We start from the raw sequence: 18,899 nt of genomic DNA on the forward strand, positions 1-18,899 counted from the left end.
TTTCTTTCTTTCTTTCTTTCTTTCTTTCTTTCTTTCTTTCTTTCTTTTTCTTTCTTTTCCTTCCTTCCTTCCTCCCTCCCTCCGTTCCTTCCTCCCTTCCTTCCTCTCTTCCTCCCCTCCTTCCTCCCTCCCTCCCTCCCTCCCTTCCTTCCTTCCTTCCTTCCTTCCTTCCTTCCTTGCTTCCTTCCTTCCTTCCTTCCTCCCTTCCTCCCTTCCTCCCTTCCTCCCTTCCTCCCTCCCTCCCTCCCTTCCTTCCTCCCTCCCTTCCCTCCTTCCTTCCTCCCTTCCTTTTTTTCTTTTTGTTTTTTGTTGTATTCTTATTGCTGCTATGTTTTCACAAATTATCATGATAACATAAGGAGAAAGTAGCAACCCTTATCTCTGGATCAGGCTAGGTGACTAATACTCCTTTTTACTGATAAGTGCAAAGGTCATCCCAAATTGTCTAGCTTTGAGAGATAAATGTTTTATTGCAGAAAATTCATCTATTCTACTGCTTTCTGAAGCAGACAATCTTTTTCAGACTAAATTCTGGGAAAGAAAAACCTTCTATACTTTGATATTCATAATGATATGCTGCAGATTTGATTGAATAAAATCATGTGTTTAAAGAATACCTAAAATGTGAAAGAAAAGAAAAAGGGAGGTCTTATCCAATAATATTCCCAGACCTTACTTAAAGGCTGGCCAAGATATTCAGACATGCCAATAAAAGAATCGTAATTTTGTAGATCAACTATCAGAGAGGAATTATTTATATTACTGCTATGCAAAAACAAGACTAGGTGATATTTCAGATCAACTGCAACAAATGACATGCAAAATGGGTATCTGCAGTCCTTGCATAGTCAATATCATTTAGCAAGCATGGTAGTGTATTCTTAAGATAAACTGGAAGAGTTCATAAAAACTAACAGATCTGTGTTCTCTGATTTGCACACAGAACACCTATTCATTTAATGGGACTCATACAGATCTGTATAAATGAAAAACTAAATCAACCCCCTTGACAAGCCTGGAGAACTAAAACTCAAACCTTCTAATATTAAGGTTTGATACTATCATGCAGTTAAAAATCATATTTTATAAACAAAAATATAGCATTGGAAACAAGAGCTAGACATAGCTTTCCAGTGAAAATGCTTTCGACTTTTCTGGATGGGCAAGTTTGAATTTGAATAAATTATTTTCTTTATTTCACCATTAGAATGTGGCAGTTTAGGTGAACCTTGTCTAAGACCAGGATGGAAAAGAAATTCAGCCATGATATGTCACTAACTAAAGCAATCACTTCAAGCTCACACTTGATGGAAGTGTTTTGGCCACTGTACAAAGCCTTAGAGCTAACCTGCAGCAAAAGAGAAAGATCTGGAAAAAAAAAAAAAAAAAAAAAAAAAAAAAAAAAGTTTGTATTTCTGTATTTGAAACACATTGAAGGGAGAAAAAAATCCTGTTGCTCAGTTCCCCTCCCCCCCCCCCTTTTTTTTTTTCACTTGATGACTACTATGTCACACAGTGATAGAAAAACATTAAAAAAAAAGTATTGCTTTTTATGTGAAGAAATCGATAAGCAGTGGACAATGATCTCTATTTCTCCTGGTCTCTAAGGGCTTTAAGTAATGGGAAAGATGCCAAGATAACAAGGATTTCCTTAAAGAGGTGGAGGAAGGAATTCTTTGCAATGGGAATCTGTGCTGATATGAGAATGTCAATTATTTTGTTCTCCACTTTCTCTCACTATAGAAGAGACTGGGGAAGGAGCATGGCAGAACTGAGGCAAATGCAAGGACCTTGAGTTATGCTGTTTGACATCTTTTTACAGTAAAAAGAACCAATCACCACTATGGCTGATTTAATTTATCAGATGACTTTAAATTAGGCAGGCTTCTACATTATAACACAGCTACCGTGAGAAATAGTGGAGCTGACAGGGCAGAATTTCTTTGGCCATTACACAGTGATTATATGTTTTGATTAGTGCACATTTTCTTGATTTCACTGCTGTTGCCACAAATAATATTGCCTTTAGGATAGAAAGTGAATCCCTGTCATAACAGTAAGCCATATTGCAGTTCTGCATTACTTTGCAGTATTATGCACTTTGTTATGCATGATGCTCTTCCACTCTGATAATGTTAACATACACAGCCATAGTGGATCAACAGGGGCCAATGACATGCAAACATACATCTTAGCAATATAACATACCCGCCTCACCATACTCTTGGAAGAGACACTGGAGAAAAGTTCTGATGTGATCTTCTTCCCATCCTGTGACAGCTTTCCTGTGGTTTATGTTTGCTGTGGGTGTTCAGCACCAGAGGAAGGCCACTATTTAGAATATTTTTTTCTAATCAAAAATCAAAATTTCAATTGCAGTATGTATGTTTGGCTAATACTAGAAATGCCTTTTAAGTAGATAACGTGTGTGGTTATTTGCACCTATTGCCAAACACTTATACTTAACTCTACCACTTCAGATAAATCATTTTTCTGCTTTCACAAAAGGAGTTGTTTTTGGTAAGTTGTTTTTATGGTAAGTAACACCATGCTTGTTGATATGGTGTTACATGTATTCAGAAAAAAAAAAAAAAAAAAAAAAAAAAAAAAGAGGCTGAAGTTTATAGAATTTAGATTAGTCTAAATTATTTTAAACTTAAGTCAGGCTTTTTAACCAAAGTGTGTGAAGAAAAAAGATTTGCGTGTAATGCTAAATTCCTCACAGACTGAAACCAACAATAACATTTCAGCTGACATTCTGTGAATAATTTTATATCACAGTCCTTTCAACATAAATATTTTTGTGAAAATATTATCACAGATTTTTAATGATTTTCCTATCAAGAATTAAAGACCTGATTTTGTAATCAGAGTAAAACTTTCATTTGTAATAATGGCAGCTGTGTTCACAGTCTGACTTTGCTCTCCAAACAAATACAAAGAAAACTTTATATATATATAAATATATGTATATAAAGTTTTCTTTGTATTTGTTTGGAGAGCAAAGTCAGATTGTTATTATATATATATAATGTAGCAGATTACATGTCTTTATACTAGTGCAGTGCTCTGAGGTTGCTAGAAGGGTATAAAACTTTCAGACATGGATAGGCTTTACCCTGAGAGTAAATAAAGAAGCAAAGGTAAGGCTGATCAGTGGTTGCCTGATCACACCACTTATTTAATTTTGGCCACCTTCCTAATTATTTCTAAGTCCCTCCCAACAATGTTAAATCTACCATTATAGTTATTTTTAAAACAGTCTTAACTGCTTTAAATCTCCCATCACAATTTACCCAATTTATTGTAGACTTCACAAGCTACACAAGCTCCCAACCATTACCTCCCTAACATATCACCCGCCTTTCCAACTCAGGCCTATATCCAGATGGAAAATAAATAAATAAATAAATAAAAATCATATTAATGTTACCTGACTTTTCTATTTGTAAGTAGTTCTCCATCTCTGCTAGAAAATAAATAAATATCGCCCTATTTTTCAGGGTAACTGATAAAGTTATATATTTCCTTTCTTTGTTCCTTATGAATGTTGCTAAAAGAATGGATGAGATATTATTTTTTGGTTGTTTTGCTGAAAGGTCTTTTTACAGGAAGGTTTTCTTGATAATATTTCTACAAATATTAGTATTCAAAACATCTTTTAATTTTACCCCAATTGATTGTCTTTGTATGCAGAGCAGAACTCTGAGTAGAACCCAAATTTCCTTGTGGGCTAGTCACATTTTGCACTTCTCAGGACATTTCTCAGAATGGCTTCATGGCTGTAAAAGATCCTGGGGACATGATATATATTTTTGACAATGTTAGAGTATTTTACAAATAGATTTTGAAATCTACATTCTTTTTATGTGACATGGCAAAACTAGACAGCTGACTTTAGGGTTAAAAACATTTAAAGATCTTAAAAAAAATCCATATTACTATAAATTTTCCTTTAAAAAAAATAAAATTTTATTTCAAAATCTCTTTTATTTTCTTTTATTTATGTTATGATCCCAATTAAACAAAGGCAACACATGAATAGTTTTAAAGACATGAAGAGTTCTTGCTGAACAGATTAAAATCACTTTGCAACATATGAATGCTTAAATATTTTTGTGATTTAGGGCCTACATTTATTGCTGAAGTAAATGTGCTTTTCTTAAAAATGTTTGTCTTCTACAACTATATTTTAGCTTGACAAGCATTTGTTTGAGAAGCACTATTCCAACCAGGTGCAGGTTATTACAGCAAAACCTTTGCAGTTTAAACTGATGATTTTCACGGTCTTTGTGCAATTGTTTTCAAATCTTGCTGTTATCTTGTTTTAAAATTCAACAGTGATAAATGCTGAGATTTAAAATTACTAAATATAGTCTTTATAAGAATAACTGAATAGTTTGAACTAACTTTTATCTAAGTTCATTATTTCATAGAGTCATAGAATCTTTAAGGTTGGAAAAGACCTCCAAGATCATCTGGTCCAAACACCCCCCTACCACCAATATCACCCACTAAACCATGTTCCTAAATATCGTACCCAATCTATCCTTAAACACCCCCAGGGATGGTGACTCCAATGTCACTCCATTTGCTGCTTACTTCCTGATCACATGTTCTTCTAATCACCAAAATGAACAATCTATAGAAATGTGAATGTGATGGAGTACACAAATCAGCAACATTTTTTTTTTTTTTTTTTAACAATAGTTAAAAATGGTCTTGTAGTACAAGACCATAAAAAAATTTGTTAGCAATATGTCCTGGTGGCTTCATCCAATTCCATATTCTATGATAAACATCAACAACAACAGAAAACAGGAACTTGCAACAATTAGGAAGCAAATTTTGTCTTCTGCTAAAAGATTTTGAGCTTGTAAAATTCTGAGTTCTTGTTCGCTCATGTCAAAGAAGGAAAAACTAAGGTAAGTAAATGTGAATGTTAATTATTTAGGGCTGTAGTTTGTATAAAAGTGATGTCATCAAAACAATACCTCTTCAATGTAATGAGGGATAACAGTGTCACTGAGTGCATTTATACACATTTTTTTTTCAAATATAATTAATATAAAGTTTTATTTTCTTTTCTTTTCCCCAAAATTATTGTAACCCAAATTCAGATGTAATAATTATTCATCCATTAATTTATTTAATTAATTGTACTTTAATTATTTTACATGAAAATTTAGGGGAAAATTTATCACTAGTCTTTGAGATTTTTGTACTGTTTTTTAGAGCACCAACACTAACCAAATCTGCAATTAGAATTTGTTAGCTTGAAACAGAAGAAAATGCTGGCAATTCTTGCTCACAATTGTATGAGGTAAAGCCTTTTTCTTTTTTTAGTGACCTGTCACCCAAAATAAAATCTACTGATATAATAAACCAAAAGCAGAACAGAAAAAAAGAGAACAACCATCCTTCAGGAATACTTCTTTTAATACATTTCTCATTGATAGGGTTTCTCATTGAAATTAATGTGTTTTCCACAAAGAAAAAAGACAAACAAAAAAGAATTTTTGATGGATAAGAAATTACCAACTCCATATAACAACAGTACTACTTCTGAAACAGGATATGTTAAGGAATTATTTCATACTCATATACGTTGTTAGGCATTGTCACATGGTGTTACAAAAATAAAGGACTGGATGTCAAACTGGAAATTTAAGGCTATTTTTCTCCCCCTGTCATTTACACTACTTTCCATGGGTGAATCTGACTAATAGGAGACAGAAATATATCCTTTCCCCTGGGGCTGTCCTTGGAGCTGTGAAATTATGAATGATTGAAGAAAAACAGCAAAACTGGACTAAAAATAAAACAATTCATAAGTGTTTTGAAAAATAAGAGTTCTGTGGTACTTCATAAAAAAAAAAAAAAAAAAAAAAAAAGTTCATAGGAAGACTATAAAGGAAAGCACTTTTTAAGTGCATTAGCAGAATCAAATTTGTTTTTCACTGGTATAATTTGAAGTAGCCCAGTGGCAAGACATGGTCATGGTTCATAGTTCATGTATTTGAAGAAATAAAATGTCAGGCTACTGAAAGACAATGCAAGAAAGTTAATAATAATAATAGTAATAATAATAATAATAAAGTTGAATAAAGTTGTATTATCTTTGACTATGCAAACTTGCAAACTTGACAAAATTGTCAAAAGCTAAGGCTCATTGTAATGAGCAAAACTGTAGATTTAATGTGGACTTCTCTGTTATTTAGTTAAAAAAAAAAAAAAAACTACAACAAAGACATAAACTTAAGCAGTTGACTTCAGGTCTTTAAAAGTATGACCTGAATCTATAAAAACACTCTCTGTCCTCAACATTGCATGTGGGACTTATGTTCTGCCAAGACAAAGGGTTTTTACTGTGTGCCATTCTGAGAGCTGCTACCTGTCCAAGCTCCAGGGACAACTAGTTCAAGCTAAATCAGACTAAAAATTCATCCAGGCCAGTGTCTCAGGCTGGGGCTGACAGCATGTCTAGGGAAAAGCAGAACAGGACAAGTTTATAGCACTATTCTTCCTTTATATTCTCCCAGCCTCCAAGGGTTCATAGCTTAGGGACTTCCTAACACAGAAGAGGTATCTTTGCATTTAAGAAAATGAAAGCAGTTAAACTACTGGAAATATTTGAGCACTGAGCACTTTGCTTAGGGAATTCCAAAGCAATGGTAATTAAGATAAGGAATTTAGCACTTGTTTCTTTCTATAGATAATGTCTTGAACCTCTGCACTGCTACAAGTTTAAACTTAATTCTTTACACTCCATTCACAAGAATGACTTTAGGGAAGATGCATTATAAATGACAATTACAGATATAGATGACATAATTGCCAGTGCTTTGCTTCTGTAAAATATTTTTAAAGTAGAAATAAAATTGAAATATTGACTTAATTTGGTGAGAAAAATAGTAATAATTATTTGGTACAGTTCAAATCTTTTTTTTTTTTTTTTTTTTTTTCTGGTGAAGAATCAGTTAATCAGTTATTTTTTTCTCAGTTTCACAGGAGTCTTGTCAGTAATATTAAAACATTGTTGACCAATGACTAAATAGAGAAAACTGTTTTGACATAGCTTTTTTTTTTTTTTTTTTTACTTAGTAACAAAGTTGTTGTTGTTGTTGTTGTTGTTTTTAAAAAAGAGAATAAATAAATGTTGATTTTCCAGAAAATAATTACTGAAATTTATAGGAGGGGTTTCATAAACATTGTGCTAGACTTTGGGTGTAATATACATCAGTTTTATATCTGCAGTTTTTCTAGATTTATATCTACATCACTGAAGTGATTGCAAATATGTATCCCTTTATTTTTATTTTCATCTAAGGTACAATTCAAAATGATATACAAGAATATAAAGTGTTGTTTGTTTGTTTGTTTTGTCTGTTTGGTTTTGTTTAATTTTATTTTGTGCATTAATTCCTGATTAAATGTTTCCACAGTAATTAATAAGAAATACAAGCAAACTTTATATTTAAAGTGCAAACTTTATATTTAAAGTATATCAAGTATTTTTCGCCTTTTATTGTCAGCCAAACCATTCAAACAGTAAGGATGGTTAGAGAAAAACAAGAAAAAACTTGGGTAGAAAATTCCAAAATTATAAGAGCTCATTTCTGCAATGTAAATAAAAACCACAAAACCCCAGCAATGTTTAGTCAGAAAACACTTACCTTTCTTTATAGAATCTCTATAATTATGAACCCTAAATCTGAATCACAGAATATAATGCTATCCTTAGATTGCATATTCCTATAGAAGATTTCTTTGAAACCCTTTCCTGATTACAATGCTAGTACTTCTCTGTTATACCAAGGACCAGCAGATATACAAATTTCACCTGTTAACAACATTTTTCTAAGCTATTGTTTTCTTTTGTTTTCTGACTGAACACTAATGTTTTTTTTTGTTGTTGTTGTTCCATGTATTTCCTTGTTTTCTGGTGAGTGAGACATCCCCTTTAGCAAAATTATTAAACATTTCTTCACTTACCCATTATGGCATGAAAAAATAATTTAAAAAATCTGCCATGAAGGTTTTGATTCTAGCAGATTACAAGTACTCTAAAGCTATAATATATAGAAGGAGGTAGATATACATTCCTTGTTTTTCTTTACTATCATAAATAATTTAAATTGCAGAAATGCAATCTGATTAACCAAATTATTAACCATTTATTAACCAAATTATTTCAGTTATATAACTTTATATATCCTGGTTGACCAAAGGAAAAAACTCTTGGCAGAAGGTAGTAGATGCAATGAGGATACAACAATGAACTGTGTATTATCTTAAGCAATCATATTGAGAGAAATGAAGACTTTATCATAATAACAGTCATGTATTTCTTTCCTGAAGATGGAAGACAGATTTCTGAAATTTTACAAGCAAAGTCAAGATATATTTTTACACCAGAATATATGTATGAAAAAGCAAATATGGAAAGTATGGAAAAGCAAGTATGGAAAGAAGTTATACTGCACAAGTGATGAAATGTTGAGGACAATTAATATTTATTTTTCTATTCAGCAGTGTGATATATAGACACATCACTCCTATGTAAAACAGTCTTTTTAAGCAGTCAGAATATTCAATGGGAAAACTGAGTTAGGTTTTGAGGTACATATCCACAAATTGAGTGGCAAACACAATTGCACTAAACTCCATAGGACTAGGCACAGAGTAGCCTCAATACATAATAACCTTGCCAGGTTGTTACCAGTCTCTGATCCCAGTTTTCCCTGTAGCAGAGTCAGCATCTGTCTCTAACCATCACGGTGTTCCCAAAGTAATGGTCATAGACTATGCATCTCCTGTGAGTTCTTATAGGAATCTCCAGTGCTTTGCAGAAACATGGTGGGTTTTTCCTCATTAAGAAGAAAAGACATAAAGAGAAAACAAATAAGACAAGACAATACAATCAATCTTTGTTAAATTTCTTGCAGTAATTAGGTAAGGAATATTCTGCAGCCGCATTATACCTGTTAAGCAGAGTAACTCACTTAACTTGTGAAAAGTTTACATAATACTTGAACATAACACATCCCCATCTGTATTAATTACAAAGCTGAGGTGACTGTTGTATCATTTTGCACACTCTGCAATGTCTAGCTGTCTTAACAATCCTGATTTCTAGTGGAGACAAACCTAGTTACATTTCCACATAGAACACTTATAACCATTAGGCTGAAATCTAACAGATTCTAAGAGGGTGTAAATTGCTCAAAGAGGAACTGTAAGATATAAATAAGTTACAGTGCAAATCATTAACTTAAACTTTCCAGGTTTCAGCACCTGGTTTTTTTTAGACAGGTTCCTCAGGTGGGGTTTCCAAGAAATAGAGAACCTTACTTTGAAGTGATATTTGTGGTAGGGAAATCATGTTTTCCTTATGTTGTGGTTTAACCTGGCTGGCAGCTAAATAGCACACAGCCGTTCGCTCACCCTCCCCCCTCCCTCTCTGGGATGGGGGAGAGAAATGGGAAAGTGAAGCCTGTGAGTTGAGATAAAGACAGATTATTAAGATAGAAAATAATAATTATTATTATAATATGTACAAACAAGTGATGCACAATGCAATTGCTCACCGCCCCCTGACCGATGCCCAGCACAACCCTGAGCAGCCAGCCCCCCACCCCAGCTAGCCACCCCTATATATTTTTCAGCATGATTTCAGATGGTATGGAATACCCCTTTGGCCAGTTTGGGTCAGCTGTCCTGGGTCTGTCCCCTCCCAGCTCTTGCTGCACCCCCAACCTGCCTGCTGGCAGGACAGAGCAAGAAGCTGAAGAGTCCTTGGCTTAGTGTAAGCACTGCTCTGCAACAATTAAAACATCAGCATGTTATCAGCACTCTTCTCATCCTAATCCAAAACATAGCATGCCACCAGCGACTAGGAGGAAAAATAACTCTGTCCTAACTGAAACCAGGACACCTTACCTGTGATTTTATTTTTGCTGTAGCCAATGCACATTTATTCCACTTTAAAGCTTACCCTGGGATGAAGATCTGAGCATTTTGATACATCCTGTATGGTCAAGTCCTTCCCTCACAGTTAAGACTGTCGATATGAGGTTCTCTAATGTCTTGCTTATGGATGACAACTATCTTTCAAAAATTTGGTGTTGTAACCACAACACAAACAGATGTATTGAATCTATACATACAAAGGAAATCCGTATTGATATATTTAGTCCATTCAGAAAGAAAAATCTATTCAAAGGAGATCTAGTAATTTGATGTCTGGAGCAATGATCATAAATACCAAGTATAGGAAAATTCTTTCAATAGTTAGGATTATCATTCTGCATAGAAGTCTATACTTTTCTCCCCAGAAGCAACCAAGCTTTTGTTTTAAGCAGAAAAGTAGGTTCAACAGGCAGCAGGTAATTCAGTACAAATGTGCAGATGGATGAATGTCCAAAAATCTTCTTAACTCTCTGCCAGAATCCTTCTACTTTCTATCTCCAACCATTAAAGGGTGTTTTTAAATTTTGATACACCTGAACTATAGCCAAATGGCATGTCCTGAATCCAGTTAACAAAAAGACATGAAGCAGAACTGTCAATCAGGAGGCTAATCATGTCTTCTGCTTCTGCACAACGGCTATTTAGGTTGGGAATTCAGGGGCTTTGAAAAGGAAGAGTTCCCAATAAAAGGAAGTGGTCACTGAGAGATGAAGACCCTGACTGAAGGAAGGACTGCAGAAGCTAATGAAGATCCTGGAAATCAAAGTATAAAAAAAAAAAAAAAAAAAAAAAAAAAAAAAAAAAAGCTGGTGATTGCCTGGTGACCTGGGCCACTAATGCCCTGTGGCAAAATAACAACAACAACAAAAACAGAAGTGGAGAAAGATTCTGGAGAACAGGGTATTGGGTATTGGGTGGAAATAAATGCCAGAGAATACCCAGAGACTTTGGCCACTAATTCCGGTGACAGTAAGCGGTGGCACAGCACAAACTGACAAACTGCTTGACCTTCCTGGAGCAGCAGTGAAACCCAAGACCTGGGAATATGGCCTTGTGAATATAGTGAGGGAATGAGTGTGGGACATAATCAAGCAGGGTAAAAACTCTAATTTGTAGTTTCCTATTTAATAACAGCTAGGAAAAAAAAAAAAAAAAAAAAAAAAAAACTAGGTAGAAGGATTAGTGAAATTTCTGTTGAAATTATTAAAAAAAAAAAAAAAAAGCAAAATTAGAAAATATATGTATTATTCCTCTCTTCTTTTACTATTTTGTTATAACCTTGTGTTTAAACAGAAGAAGGTCCAAGGGCCAAAAGCATCTGAAACTTATCTTTGTTTCCTTAGAAGTGGACACATACTCATGTTCCAAAGGATTTTTCTATAGACTCTTTCTTCCAGCACAGTCTTCACTGTAGTTTCACTCTGCTATTGACCAAAGTAAGGACTGTTCCTATTTACAATGGCAATGAATTCTTCCTAGTTTTTGATGCTACTGTGTATAATAGGGATGAACTCAGTGAAAAGTTCATTGTTGGTTAGTTTCTTTTCTTGGTCTGGAATTGTCTACTTCAGTATATGAAGACAGGGTGTTTGACCTATACCCCGTGTATATTGGATGAGTGCTTATATTAGTATTTAGTGATCAACTCTTCTGTTTAGTTTATGACAACTAACCTGCTACTTAATTGTGGAGGAGAATAAGGTCACAGCTACTTAAGTGTGGAGGAAAATAAGGTCGCTTACTTTGCCTTTCTTGGTTCACTGTTAGTATACATTATATGCTCCTGTAAGAAATCCTTGTGCTCTTGTAAAATCAAGTTTTCCTTAAATGCTAAGTGTCCCTTTTCCTGACACATTTTCTATAAGAGAATTTTACAGTGGCTTAAAGATTCTGGTTCAGATTTGCAAAAAGGAAAGCTTAGGCAGGTGTCTCAAGAGAAAATCCTCTAAAAATATGCTTGCAGAAATGTTGTGCTAAGTGTTGAAAATTGGTTAAATTACTTGCAGTAGGTGGGGCACATAATTCTGTTTGCTTCTCTTCCAGATCCTATGACTCATGTTCACCTTCATAAAAGTTATTTTTGCTTTGGGAACCACTGCAGTTCATCATGACTTTTTGCAGCACTTTATAAACATTTAGTAGTAAATTGTCTGAACCCAACTACCCGATCTACAGGTTCATCAACCTCTTTCTTTGCAATGTTAAATCATTTGTAAAATTAAATAAGTAAAAAAAAAAAAAAAAAAAAAAAGAGGGAAATTATGAGTTCATGAACATGTAACTAAAGTAACTCTCAGAAAGCAATTCAGCTGGCAAAGGTAAGTGATATATATATATATTAAATTGGTTTTGTCAGAATATTCTATTAAGTTGAATACAGAAGTTGCAATTTAATGATGTGATTTCATTTTGTCTATTTAAATGGTTTGATTCATTAATTACTCAATACAGATATTATTTCGCTTGAAATGAATGCACAATTTTACCTATCTCTAACTTGATTTGCATTATACATTGTAAATACAGGGTTTCCTAGGTTTTTTGTTTAGTATTTTGAATAGTGTACAGCCAGGTATGTCTGGAGCCTGTAACAAACACAGGCAGTGAGGCTGCTCCTGCACTTCCCACAATCACACTAGAAGCAATACCTACCTGTTGGTGCATCATTTTCTAGATTTGGTGCCACTGCCACTAGGGAACTGGGCAACTGGGGGGGGCAGAGTTTCACCCTGTGTTTGCATCTCCTATCTGCTGCCTCTTAAGTATATAATTAAGCTGTCTGTAGTGTTAATTTGGCAAATGTGCACTCATCTAGTACAAGAAGGAGGGGGGGGCCCCGGCCCCCCCAGGCTGGAACACAACAACAATGGCAAAACCCTCAAACCATTCTTTTTATTCCTCAATTTATCATTAGGATGTACTTGGAAAGGAAATTACGTTGGTGCTGTGCTGATGATTTATTTCAGGAAAGAACACAATTTACACAGAGAAAAGTTCAATTTTAATTCTACACAGCTCAACAGAAACTTGTTCCTATGTTCTGCCTATAGGTGTTGCAGTTAAGATGACTGTTTTTGTTTTCTAATAAGGGGAAAACATAATACCTATTTTCACTTTTAATATAGTATTCTAATGTGTTTTATGTACAATAAAAGGGTTTTTTTTTAATGAATTTGTATTATTATATTAAAGAAATCCATGTCTACACTTTAAAATGTTGGAAGTTGTCTGTACATGCTACTCTACTTCACTGTATCTCAGAAAATGCTGGCACACAATTGCATATATATTAAAATAATTCAATCTATTATGTATTTAAAAAATCATATAAGTATTTTTCTAAAGGTGTAGAAATGTCTACCGCTCATTGTTTCTTTGGACCTGGCAAGTTAGAAACTCATACTATTCATATGAATATGTTTTGCATTAATGGCTCGCTTGAGGGGATTTCAACTTTGAGTCAAAAATGTTAATTAATGAAATAAACTATATGCACCATTGACATGTATTTTATCTTTGTCATGCTACCACCCATTTATTTAACCTCTGAGCAGTATTTTCGTTTGGATAGGAAAGACAATTTTGTTGCCAGGAACTGCTATCTAGGACACATGGGATGTGTAAATACACTGCAACAATTTACATTAAACCAGAGGAAAAAAATATGTATAATCTGAACAATTATTGCACCGTCTTCTGTCAGACAATTCCCTGTGGGTCTTCAAGAAGGGGTATTTCATCTTTTTGTACTACGTACTTAGTACTTTGTAGTTTGCTTTGCATGTTATTTGATGAATAACAGTAGCTGGGTTTTGTTTGTTTGTTTATTTGTTTGTTCATTTTTCCCCAAAGTCTATTTTAATTCTGATTCGTGGATGTTAAATTTAGACTCTATGTACAGAAAAAAAATATAGTTAGTCTGTACTAACACTTCTATAGTTAGTCTTTGCCAATTCACCTTTTTCTATTGGAAAGAATTTGGAATTATATCTAATGATTTCTGGAAGAATGGGATGTAATTATTATTTCACTCCAAAAGTCATTTCAAGGGTTCAAATCAATATAGTCTAAATAATTTTTTTTCTGATGGCCTTGTCTGTCTCTTATCAGGTTAGTAACTTCTAGACTTGTAATGGAAGCAAGGATCATTAAAAGCACAAAATTCCACAAGTGCAAAATCAAAACTTTAGAATAACATAGGAAATAAAATAAAAATAAATAAAAATAAAAATAAATAAATAAATAAAACATACAAAGACCACCAAAACCTAAGTGAACAGTAGTTGTTATGGGCTCTCTCATTAAGATGAAAAAACTTCCTGGAAGTTTTATATGCACAATAATTTGACAAACGAAAAACACATTAGAGCTGGTTAGCCATCTTGTCAATGTAAATTTTGCTTGCCCAAAGTATCTTTTGTAACAAGATATTTATTTATTATGAAAATAACATGTCAAAATACAAGAAATTCTATGGAGGTGTTTCTTCAGTTCTTGTTTTTCCTTCATTGCTTATTTTTCTTGACAGCAAAATGAGAAAATAAAATTAAAAAAATAATAAAATAATAATAATAAAAAAACTTTTCTGTTCCTCAAAACATTAGTGATTTCCCAAGTTTTTTGTTATACTCATTTTTTCTTTTACAAACTTGCTGAACCCTATCAGTGTGATGTTTTCAGAATTTCTGCAAAGAAAACCACATTTTGGTTTTGATTGAACTTTTTTTTTTTTTTTTTCTCGACTTTCCTTATAATTTTCTCTTTACGTCACCATCCTGCACGGAAGTGAGTGATAGGCCACATGAAGGGACAGGGAGAAGAAGAATTTGTGATGAAGATGGATGTGTTGTTACTGCTGTGCAGCAGAGCATTAAACTTTCCAACATAAGCTGAAGCTACTATATTATATGCAGCCTAATGAGGTGTGCATTGATGGGCAGGACAAAGTAGTAAAAGAATAAATTGTTAAACACTGAAAAAGTAGCATTCAGACACAAGCATTTGAATTCTGAATGAGCAGCACATCCTTAGAATATTGTATTTTGTTTTGGTGCCCAGTACATATTTTAGTTTATACCAGTCACCCAGGTGTGGCATTCCTTTGATGTTCTGTAATACTGTAAAATCTTGGCCTTTTGCCCATTAACTACTGCATATATAGGGAAATCAAGCCACAATACTATTCATTTTTATAAATACATTTTTAAAGTGCCTTTTACTAAGTACTCTTAGCCACTGTTGTGATATCAATTGTTCTTATTTAGTTAGAAAAAAAAATCCTCTATACATATATATGTATATATATCTATACTTACTGCATAATCTAAACTGTATGTTCAGAAATGAAAGCTGTAGAAGATCTGCCTTCGAGTGGTACTGTATCACAATTACTCCTAGTTTAAATGGATTGTGGAAATTGGAAAAGTTACTTTGACAACACTTTTCCTTGCTGAATGGTTCTTTCTTCTTGTATAAACTGAAGTAAAAACGGAAAGGTTTCAAGGAGGAGAGATGCTGTCTGCAATACCTACATCCACAGTAAAATGTTGACAGTAGGAAGTATGGAGAAAATGAAGAAAACATCATTATGAACCAAAACTGAGAATCAATGATAAGGAAGGAGAAAACCTTTGAACTTAAGAAATAAGTGAATAATTTTGAGAGGATTAGGTACTAACTTCATGTTTTATGCTGATTCTCAGCATCAGGTATCACTGAACAAGAATGCAGTATATACTCCTTTGCATTCTTAAGGAATCTGCTTGAGACCAAGTGGCCTCAGTCTTTTTTTATCTGTTTATCAATAAGACAAATAATAAAGTCCCAATGCCACCAAAGACAAATGCCACAAAGAACTTTGTCATACATGCCTTCACATGTTTTGTTACTTACAGTGTTTTCCATAAGAAAGAAAATGGAAATAAAGACACTTTCTGTATAAATTGATAGTTGTTACAGACTACTTTGTGATACTAGCATTTTTCAGTCATGAAGACGAAGAAAATACTTATAGTCATCTTGAGAAGCCCATATTTTTGTTTCAACAATATTCATTATTTTTTTTTTTTTTCTTTGTGAACATTCATAGTTTCTACTTTCCTCTCTCTGAAGTACTTGTGAAAGTCTGATAAAGGCCAGCAAATGCGGTTCTAGAATCCTTTATAGAGACCACAGAGTAAAACAAGACTCTGTTATGTAAATGTCCATTACCCACTGCAGGTAATTCAGGGATGATGTTTTATCGCCTCTTGAAGCTGAAAGGAAAAGAGGGGCACAAGTGGCATGTGAATAGCTGAGGCTTTCTTGGAGTGCTTAACTCTGCCTTCCCTACAGAAATAGCTAGGGGGGTACCAGGTTCTTTACTTATGAATTATGATTGTCATGAAACGATCGTACATCACTGCATGTTCTCCCCTACCAATTAACCTCAAAATTTTAGAATCACAGAATCACAGAATTTTCTAGGTTGAAAGAGACCTCAAGGTCATCAAGTCCAACCTCTGACCTAACACTAACAGTCCCCACTAAACCATATCCCTAAGCTCTACATCTAAACATCTTTTAAAGACCTCCAGGGATGGTGACTCCACCACTTCCCTGGGCAGCCCGTTCCAGTGTCTAACAACCCTTTCGGTAAAGAAGTTCTTCCTAACATCCAACCTAAAACTCCCCTGGTGCAACTTTAGCCCGTTCCCCCTCGTCCTGTCACCAGGCACGTGGGAGAACAGACCAACCCCCACCTCGCTACAATCTCCCTTCAGGTACCTGTAGAGAGCGATAAGGTCACCCCTGAGCCTCCTCTTCTCCAGGCTGAACAAGCCCAGCTCCCTCAGCCGCTCCTCGTAAGACTTGTTCTCCAGGCCCTTCACCAGCTTTGTAGCCCTTCTCTGGACTCGCTCGAGCACCTCCATGTCCTTCTTGTAGTGAGGGGCCCAAAACTGAACGCAGTACTCAAGGTGCGGCCTCACCAGAGCTGAGTACAGGGGGACAATCACCTCCCTGGACCTGCTGGCCACACTGTTTCTTATACAGGCCAGGATGCTGTTGGCCTTCTTGGCCACCTGAGCACACTGCCGGCTCATATTCAGCCGACTGTCAACCACTACTTCCAGGTCCTTCTCTGCCAGGCAGCTCTCCAACCACTCATCTCCCAGCCTGTAGCTCTGCTTGGGGTTATTGCGCCCCAGGTGCAGGACCCGGCACTTGGCCTTGTTGAACTTCATGCAGTTGACCTCGGCCCATCGGTCCAGCCTCTCCAGATCTTCCTGCAGAGCCTTCCTACCCTTTAGCAGATCGACACACGTACCTAACTTGGTGTCATCTGCAAATTGACTGAGGGTGCACTCAATGCCCTCATCCAGATCATCAATGAAGATATTGAAGAGGACCGGCCCCAGCACCAAGCCCTGGGGAACGCCACTAGTGACCAGCCTCCAACTGGATTTGACTCCATTTACCACTCCATTTTCTCCCCTGTTTTTGCCTCTCAATAAAGTCAGGGATTTTTTTTTTTGAAGTCTTTAATAAGAGTCAAGAGATTCTGACCTTTGCTTTGACACAAGCTGGTAGCAAATTTAGCCTGATGTTTACAGATGTCAATGGTTTATCTACAACACAAGGAAAAAATCTCTGCACAGAGACAAAGTCTGATTTTTCCATACTCCTTTTTCTCACTAAAAGTTAGTTATTACTTTACTTGAGCAGCTCATCTGATCACTTCTATCTTCTCAAGACCTCTTTTGGGAAACTATTACAGCCATTGTACAGTTGCATGGTCAGTACTCCCTATGGGGTTAATGACATAGATGTTGCATAATAGACCATTGTTCACCAAAGACTGTTGAATCCTTTTTTAATAGATTATTGTGGAAGACTGTTCTTTGTGAGCTACTAATGGGAACCTGGGAACACTTTCAGATCTTTCTGCAGGTTCTGCATACAGCTGTCATTTCTATTGGCATCTCCATTCCCCCCTCTTTTTTTTTTTTTTTTTTTTTTTTTTTTTTTTTTTTTTTTTTTCTTTTAGGCTTCTGCTAAAATTTGTAGTTTATTGAGCACCCTCACTGTATCACTTAGTTTTTCCAAATAAATTGCACTTTCTACAGTGTTCCTACTCTGGACCCATTTATTTTTTCTTCTTCTGGCCTATTAGTGTTTAGAAATCTTGTCCCCACAACAATGCATTTCTTCAGTAACAGCAATTTCTGCTTTGGTAGGGCAAAAGTAAAAACTTTTGACTCACCTAAAGTAAGGTGAGTCAAAATTCCCCTGGCAGATATAGTCAGGGTTCATGTGATTTTGGCAAGGTACTGTTTACCACATACGGCAATGTTATCAGATAAACAAATGTTCAGTTGTTATTTTATAAATCTAGGTTTTATTTTTACTTCATTTTCTTTCCTTTTCTCTTTTTTTTCTTTCCTTTTCTTTAGTTCTTAAACTTTAGAGTTTTATCTTGATTTATTCAACTTTATTTATTTATTTCCCTATTATTTATTTTGGAATTTGTTTTTGCTCATTGCATTGTTCCGTTTTCACTGCAATAGACGTAAGCCATACATAGAAATTTTGCAAGTTGTCTGTCACAATTGCATGTTTTGAACAAGCTTTAGTGTACTTCCTTTGTATGACTTAATCCCACATAATTTAAATGTTTCTTGTACTTTCCCTATTTTTTTTTTCTACTATAATGCAAGGTCTTCAATTCTGTTTAATCTTGTTTCAGCCCTATTGCTAATGTAATTGTGATCAATATTATTCTAATCCTGTTTGGCATTGTTGTCATCAGTCCTTTCCTTTAAAGTGAACCTGCACTGTTTTAAATTTAGTTTCCTGTAAGATTAGCACATAGGTCATCATTTTAATTCTATCCAATATACCTAGAGATACTGTTTCAGTATTTCTTCAGCTGGATTTTAGTTCTTTTT

At 34.8% G+C, this 18,899-nt stretch overlaps 1 long non-coding RNA gene across 1 annotated transcript in view; it reads right to left on the reverse strand.

Annotated features, from left to right (window-relative positions):
• Nucleotides 1–17,324, reverse strand: part of LOC118162256 — a 27,140-nt gene extending 9,816 nt beyond the window's left edge. The window contains exons 1-2 of the long non-coding RNA XR_004748358.1: nt 17,284–17,324; nt 9,760–9,763 (exon numbers count right to left, since the gene is read on the reverse strand). This is a non-coding gene — a long non-coding RNA (uncharacterized LOC118162256). The remainder of the gene's footprint in view (nt 1–9,759; nt 9,764–17,283) is intronic.
• Between the last annotated feature and the right edge of the window lie 1,575 nt (nt 17,325–18,899).

Source organism: Oxyura jamaicensis, chromosome 2 (genome assembly GCF_011077185.1).
Source record: "Oxyura jamaicensis isolate SHBP4307 breed ruddy duck chromosome 2, BPBGC_Ojam_1.0, whole genome shotgun sequence".
Lineage (NCBI taxonomy): Eukaryota > Metazoa > Chordata > Aves > Anseriformes > Anatidae > Oxyura > Oxyura jamaicensis.